This window comes from Chenopodium album, chromosome 26 (genome assembly GCF_948465745.1).
Source record: "Chenopodium album chromosome 26, dcCheAlbu1.1, whole genome shotgun sequence".
NCBI classification, from domain to species: Eukaryota; Viridiplantae; Streptophyta; class Magnoliopsida; order Caryophyllales; family Amaranthaceae; genus Chenopodium; species Chenopodium album.
Window position 1 is genome coordinate 7,469,825 of NC_137859.1, and position 8,773 is coordinate 7,478,597.

At 32.3% G+C, this 8,773-nt stretch overlaps 1 long non-coding RNA gene across 1 annotated transcript; it reads right to left on the reverse strand.

Moving 5' to 3' along the window:
* Positions 1-1,692: 1,692 nt before the first annotated feature.
* Positions 1,693-3,143, reverse strand: LOC145618219 (uncharacterized). Its single transcript, XR_014107874.1, has 4 exons — positions 2,988-3,143; positions 2,740-2,848; positions 2,030-2,089; positions 1,693-1,941 (listed from the first exon to the last, which is right to left on the reverse strand). It is a non-coding gene; the product is annotated as an uncharacterized LOC145618219 (long non-coding RNA).
* Between the last annotated feature and the right edge of the window lie 5,630 nt (positions 3,144-8,773).

Consider the following 8,773-nt stretch of genomic DNA (forward strand, 5'->3'; position numbering starts at 1 on the left):
TATCGCTTGGACTTTATCTAATAATGGTGTGTTTAATATCAAATATGCTTATCATTTTCTTATCAAGGATAACTGTATTAATTCTTCTTTTTGTACTTCTTGGAAAGGCATCTGGAAAATCATGGCTCCTACCAAGTATAATTAAGATGCTTTTGTGGAATTGTATGCATTCTATTCTCCCGGTTGCTCAAAAAATTGCTTTATTTCTTCCCATTGTTTCTCCTATGTGTTCTAGATGTGATTTGTCTGAAGAGTCTCATATGCATCTTTTTCGTGATTGTTTTTCCTCCTATATTCTTTGGAATGATATCTTTGCCAATATTGATTATCCTAGAGATTTTAATTTCAATGAATTTATGAATCTAGATTGGATAGATTGGTTGAATTACAATCTCAGTTTAGATGCTCATTGGAGGATGGTATTTGTCATAGCTTTTTGGCATCTTTGGAGACATAGGAATATTGCAGTCTTTGAAAAGAAAATGTTCCATTCTCATGCTACTTTTGCTAGATTTTTGAATGATTATCAACGCACTAACAAGATTATGCAGGACAAAGGGAAAGGTGTTACTTCCTCTTCTGCTACAACCTGTCCTAGTGATGGTGATGCTATGGTGATTGATTTCCCTTTGGGAGTGGTTTCTGCTGGTCCTAGCTCTGAGATCAAGGGTAAGTCTGCTGCTCCTGTCCTTACTGGTTCCAGTTCTAAGATCAGAGGTGAGTCTGCTGCCCCCTTCCTCACTCTCAAAACTGGAGCTCCCAGAGCTGCTGGAATGGGGTGGAATCCGGCCTCCTCCCCTGGTTTTAAAAGAATTCATGTTGATAGTTCTTAGAGACTGATTAACAAGGTTGCTGGTGGTGCTGTTATTCGGAATGAGGATGGTACTTGGTTCCTTGGTTTTTCTAGTAAGTATAACGCTGTCACTGCCCTTGTTGCTAAGCTGTATGCAGTCAGGGATGCTCTTGCCATGGCTGATTCCTTTTAAATAAAAAAGGTCAAGCTTTTCACAGATGCTCTTGATAGGTGTGAGGTAGGTTTTCCCTAATCAAATTAACTATTTATAACCTAAACTACCTTAATACAAGTATAGGGATAAGCATAGGGTCAAACCCAAAAGGAAGCATGCAAGCTAAATATCAAATTCACTAAGCAAGAGTAAAAAGTGGAATATTTTTGTTGATTTTTCGGATAAAAATCACTAAAGCTACAAACAAAGAAAGATAAAATAGATTAAATCAAGAGAGAACGACGCTAGGGTACCGGGGTGTCAAACACGATTAGATAGAGGGGAACAACCACTAGTGGAAAAAAGGCCATCCGTAACGGGCAAAAAGGGCCCATCCGTAACGGGCAGCGTCCGTTACGTATGAGGCCGTTACGGATGGCCATTAGTATTCGTAACGGGCATCGTCCGTTACGAATAACTACTTATTCGTAACGGGCACTTACAATGTCCGTTACGAATAAGTAGTTATTCGTAACGGGCGTTTCAGGTGCCCGTTACGAAAAACCCGTTATTCGTAACGGGCATTATATCTGCCCGTTACGAATAGTGTTTGATGCAATTAAAAAAAAATCCAGCACGTGCTAGCACATGCTGGATCAATTTACCAAATAATGAGATAATTTGTTTTTTTTTTTACACAAGTATAATACACAGATAATTTTTTTTTTTTATTATGGCACAAGTATAATACACAAATAATTTTTTTATTACACAAGTATTATACACATTTAATATACTATAAGTAAAAATATATTCATTATCATTTTAAAATTTATCAACTTGCTCATATAATGTCCCAAGTTTACATCTTAAGACTAAGACTAATAAAAGAGCAAAAACAAATCATAATTGTAATAAAACAAGTTTTATCCCAACATTTGTGGTCCGATACGTTGAGTCTTAAGCTCCCTTGTGTAGATATTATATGCTCCACCTTCAATAATTTCAACAAACCAAAATTAACATAATTGAAAAAACAAAAACAAAAAAAAAATCAAAATTAAAAAATTAATTGAATCTACCCGTAAGGAAAAAAAAAAAAAGAGGTTGGTGGAACAGAAGATAGATATGTTGTCATCAACCTACAAGAAAAAACACCCAAATAATTATCAATACTTGTAATCAGCTAAATTAATCAGATTAAAATAAACCTGAGTTCAATCAATCAATTTTTAATTCACACCACATTGCACATATCAAAAATAATCCGGATATAGGAAAAAAAAAATTACAAATTTTAGGTAAAAAAAAAAAAACACATTTACGTAATGGAGATAATACCCAAAAAACAATTGTAAATGTTATGTGAGTCCTATTAAAATTCAGAAGTTCCAGCAACTCATGCGCCCAACCATCCAAATTCAAACAGATTCTATAAATCAAAACTTCTGATTTTATATGCAAATTGATGAATAAAAACATGAGTTTATACCATCAAATTCAAAATCAACTAAAAACATGAAAATATACAAATTAATAGGAACAATCAACAAAATCGATTGAAAATAAACACTTACCCAGATATACAAACATAACACAAATATGCATAATTCGATTGAAAATATACAAACACAAAATCGATTGTCTGTTGAGAACAATCCCTTTTTATCATAATACAATCATAACACAAATATGCATAATTCCTCAAAATTCAAAAGAACAACTATAGATCTACAAATTATGAACGAGAAAATCCACACTAAATGAATGAACACCACCGCCGTACACTTACCATCACCACCGCCGTACACTTACCCAGATTTACACCACGAACCCAGATTTACACCCACAAAGCTATCCGACCACCACAAACACAACTGTTCTGACCCGTGACACCCACCCTAAAAATCAAGAAAGTTAGATCTGACCATGAACACCACCCTCATAAACCCACAAAACCCATCAAATCCCCAAAAAACTAATTTGAGAGTAAAGCAAAGAAAATTGAGGAATTTAAATAGAAAAATGAGAAAATTTTACCTTGGTATTGTATGTGGAAGGAGAAACAATGGTCTAATTACCTTGGTTTACCGTCGAGATGAGAGAAGTAGAGAGATTGAGTGAGCAGCAGAGAGAGAGAGAGAGAGAGAGAAGAGAGAGAGAGAGAGAGAGTGAGTGAGTGAGTGAGTGAGTGGAAGTGACGATAGAGGAGAGAGGATAAAGAGGGGTGAGGCCAATAAGTAAGGTTGACGGCTGGAGAGAAACCCTAATCGTAATAACTAATGGACTATGGGCTTAGTTGGACTAATTTATTTGTAACGGGCACAATGTGTCTGTTACGAATAATATATTATTCGTGATGGGCAAAATAGTGTTGGTTACGAATACTTATTTATTCATAACGGGCACTAATTTGTCCGTTACGAATAAATAAGTATTCGTAACGGACACTATTTTGCCCGTTACGAATATGGTAATTGTAACGGGCAAAGCTTCGCCCGTTACAAATAGCCTGTTACGAATGAGATTTTTTCCACTAGTGAACGATGATTATCATGATGAACATGCTATAGAACACTAGATTCTACCTAAACAACTAATTCTCATGCAATATTCTAGGCAAACCAATGAAATAGGTCTTCTCTAATTAGTTACAAATCATGGCAAGAGATTAAAGGTGCACAATTCATAAAACTCTACTTTAACAATCCATTCTCATGCAATCATCAAAATAGAGACGATCTTAATCTAATTTAAATCATTTTCATGCATTTAAACTAGAGGACATCAAATAAAGTGACACAATAATCTCAAGCTATCCAAAAATTATATATTTCATCAATTTATGGCATAAGTTTAATCTAATCATCATCAATCACCCAATATCATCACATGTTTTCCACCCCCTTCCCCTAGCTAAGAAATTAGCCTAGGGAAGGGAGATTAAGCATAATAACAATCCTAAACATGAATTCAAGAATCACACAACTAAGCATGATTAAGAACAATAAAACAATACCAACTAGTTCAACTAAAAATATGAATGAAAATAAGCAACAACAAACAATTAAATCAAACTAAAAGAGAGGATTAGAGATTACTAAAGATGAACTTGATTAAAGATAGAACAAGGACTCGTTTTAGACATCATTTATAGGATTTATATTTAAGAAAATTACAATCATGTGAAAACCTTCTAAATGATATTTTAAATATCAAAATTTTAATTTTAGATACTTAATTATAATAGTAAATATTTTACTCATTGAATATATAAATTTATATATACGTTGACAATCGTAATAATATTCAAAACATACCAAGTATAAGAAGAGAAAACGTATGAATATGATTCTTCAAATCAAAATAACATTTGTAAGAAAATTAAATGGAGGAATTTCAATAAATCAATTGCAAGTAATGATATATACTAACTTATATATATATATATATATATATATATATATATATATATATATATATATATATATATATATATATATATATGTTACCTTTGATTTAACTTTTTACTAATATATAATATTTAACTAAGATCATGTAATATGTTGTTGGATTTATTTGTCTATTTTTATTAATTGTTTTTTTATATATAATTTTGATTAATTATTAGTTAAAGATATACGTAGTCAAAGTTATGCCTCAATAAATACCAAAACCAAATATAGTATTTGAAAAAACAGAGAGTGTGGTATTGATTGTTAACACAGTACTTGAATGATAATATTATGGCAACATTTCGTCTAAAAAAAATAAAATTATGGCAACATGATGAAAGCCTAAAGGGTCAGCATGATGTAATACACGTATACTTGACACCCTCCCCATATATTAGTAAATTAAACAAACGCCTTCCCTTATACTTTATCTAATATCTCCATAAATAACCGTATGCAATGGTCTACATCTATACGTCATACATGGACCAAATCTCACTAGTAGATAACATTTGTAATTTGATACTAGCAATATGGAGATACATATAACATATTTATATATCAAGTAAAGTTTGGTTTTATAGGTTGAAGGCCTACGGTTAAATTTTTTAAAATTGCAAGTACGGTACGAGGATACCTTATCTAGTCCCCTCATTGCAAAACGTCTAGCTACTACGTACTCATTGCAAAAAGAGAACATTGAACTCTTGATGGTGTCGACTGATGAGGAGGTAAAACTAGATAATGGTGGTGGTGAACTTTTTCTTTTTATATTTTACGTACAAGAAAATATTAGAGACCAAATTTCAAGTCGATTGAATTGATTAGATGATGTGGGCTTTACATTCAAAATGTAATATTGTAATGTTGTGTATAATAGAAATTTTACAATGGCTATCAAATTATTGTAGCTATTGCAAAACTGTCCATAAATCATATTCACTACCTGATTTAAGCAAAGAAAACATTAACTTTCTTATTGATTGAAAATGCTAAACATTGTTACATTTTAGGAGTAGCACAATACATGTCTACATATATAAATTAAACTCGTTATCTAAACGTTATTCAAAGAGCCTAGACAAGACTGACGTGCATTTTTTCCAACAGAGCTACCTGAGTTTGAATGTGATGTACGAGAAAATCTCAAAAACTTGTGTACACAAATTACAGTAGCCTTTTTAGAATTATAAAGAAGCACAATAAGCATTATGCATAAAGCAATAATTACGATAGCCAACCAACGTTTGACTAGGAAGGTAGTTGCATACAAACCCGCCATGAATGTCAATAGAGTTGTGAAGAATGATGCCAAGACTAAGGTAACACTGAAATCGAGTATCATCACTGAATTTTTTCGGTTGTTCGTAGCCATGATCCAGAGGAGGCAGCATAAAACCATCATTGATAAGCACATTGCAACCACATCAGATATCATAAAAATCTGAAACGCTGTTATTCCTATAAGAACTGGTATTCCGACATCTTGAAAAAATCCACCGGGAACTGTGAATGCTGCCGTGAATGTTATTGTTGTCAAAAGAGCCGCTATAATACCTATTGTATTCACGTAGGTCTTCATCTCTATTAAAGGGATTCCCCATCTGCTAAGAACACCTATCATTTCTTTTTCTTCAAGAATCCTCCTCTCAATCTGAACAGTACGTAAAGGTAGGAAACAAAATATATACCAAGTATTTTAGTTGTAAAAGGAAGTTCCAGTTAATCAATTTGATAAACAAAATTTGTTTATCAAATGGCAAAATGGTAAATAAAACAACATAAATGCACAGTTATCATGGCATTTTCGTAAATATATCAGCAACAGTGGGACCCATATTTAATAAAAAATTGTTGATTTATTTACAATTGTGCCATTTGATAAACAAATTTTGTGTTATCAAATTGATAAACTTGAATTTTTCCAAAATCTAATTATTATTAAACCAATAGTTTAAAGGTACAACTGGTAGTATAATACAAAATCAAGCTTCAAATGAACAAAAAGAAGCTTTATACGTAGTATATAAAATGGATGCTATATATATACTTTTATTTCTATAAGTTCGACTCCCTATTAATGTGGTAGAATTTAGTTGATCATATTTTATTGCATATATGTGAGTTGTTAATTTGTTATATTTTGTCATAATGTCACTTTAAAAAGTTTTAATTCACCTTCTCTATAAATGCAGCATTTTTTAAAATGAAAATTTATAATATTATTATACAATGGAAAAGAATAGGCGGATAAAGGATAATATATGCAGAGTACGTAATAATGCAGCTAAGAAGTGGAGTACTTACATCGCTCGGAAGACTTGGTGATTCAGCTAGTAGATCGTTGGGGTTTTTACCAGCAGTGTTTTGTATTTCAAAAAGATCCATTACCCATTCAACATCTTTCTGATCTGATGTCGTCGAATTATTATGCAAATCTTCCATATATTTAAATAAAACTCTTAAAAGCTCAAAATGGCCCTTAACGACCACCAAATGCAATGGCGTGTTTCCTTGTTTGTCCTTCATTTTCAATAGCTCTCTTGATTCCTTATTTCGTATAAAACGGTTGAAAAAGTATGGTGATTTACAATTTACGAGCAGGTGTCCGTATGTTTGGTCGCTCGGATCACTAATTTTTGCTGCTGCTGGACAAGCATTGAATAGCATCTCAGCTATATGTAGATTGCCGGCTTTTAACGCTCTCAATAACGGGGTGAGACCGTTGTTGTCAAGCTTAATGGTCACTCCGACATGTTCATCTACCATTCTCTTTATATAAGATTTATCAAATTGCTCTATGCCTACAGAAAAACAAACATATATAAATGTGCATATAATTCATTCGTTATATTTTTAATGAAACAACACGCAAAGCAATAGACATAATACTCCCTCCGTATTATAATGTTCTACTTAAAAGAAAGTTGACAAAAGAAAAAAGAGTGTCGTGTAAGAAGATAGAAAATTATAAATTTCCGAGTAAAATTGTATACAGGGTTATGTTAACAATGGAATAAATTATTATGAGTCGTCAATCACTGGAAGATGCCCAAGTGAGAAACATTATTAAATGAAGGAAGTACAACTCGACTATGATATACAAAGTGCTCATATATCATAAACAAGGCTCAAAAGAAGTACGCTATACTTCTATTGATTCTTTGTTATTGTGGACTATTATGTAATTTTTGAAGATGAGAGAAATAGAAAGAAAGTGAAAAATAAACCCATCTAATAGAAAAGAGATAAAAATAGAGTTTTTTTTTTTTTTTTTGTTCTTTGAAAACCTAAGATAGAGAGTTATATGTTAATTAAAAATAAAAGTGATGCATCTAAATAAAAACTTCTAATTTTAATAGTAATGTATCAAAAATAGAGGAAATATATATGTCCATGCTGAAACTAATTAAGAGACTTACTTACCTACGAGACGAGTAGCGAATAAATGAAGAGGTGTATCATTATCTTTGTTCACGATGCTAATCGATTCCTTATTGTAATTTAACAGTAGCTTCACCAACTTAATGTTTTCATCTGATTTGAGTGCTTCATGGAGAGGCGTATTACCCTCAACATTCTGCACCAACCATGGTGAATCAAAACAATGTCCCTTTTGTTTAGCCTCATCTTCAATTCTAAGGATACACTTATTGCATTTTCTTAGACACGATGATAGAATATCTGATTCTTTCAATGTTAAGACAACACATCCATATGGTCGCTTATCAGAATCACCCGTACCTTCATCACCGTGATTATGTTGCTTGTTATCTTCAGCTCTTGAAGCAACATAAATTCTGGTATAAGGACTATTTCGCACAAGGATATGAATCGGAGTGTCCCCGTTATTGTCCGCTTGACTGATAAGTGATGGAAATATTTCAAGAGCTAGTTCTATGAATTTTACAAACTCCTCTGGATTTACATGACTTTCCTTCCTAATCCGCATTAACCTATGAAGTATATTTCTTCCCTCGGAATCCTTTGAGAGTAAAAAATCCATCCCTAACGTTCTCATTCTTTCCTTTAGAAAGGTCACATTTGCTGTGTCTGTTGCTTCAATTTCCCCTATTGTCAATTGTCGCGTCCTCAACATCTGCATCATTAATAGTAATCTCTAATCACTATTATATAATCCAAAGAAAATTTTAATATGTATGTCAAATTTGCCCTTTATTACACTTGAAATGATTTAAATAATCAACATAAAAATAAAAAATAAAAAAATTAATAGTCTACCTAAACCAATTTTAGGCTTCAAGCATCGACTTAAGTTTTTGGTTGAGATAGTTTTTTACCATGATATCAGAGCCAACGTGATATAAAGGTCACGGGTTCAAATCTCCTTAACCCACTTTTAATTAAGTG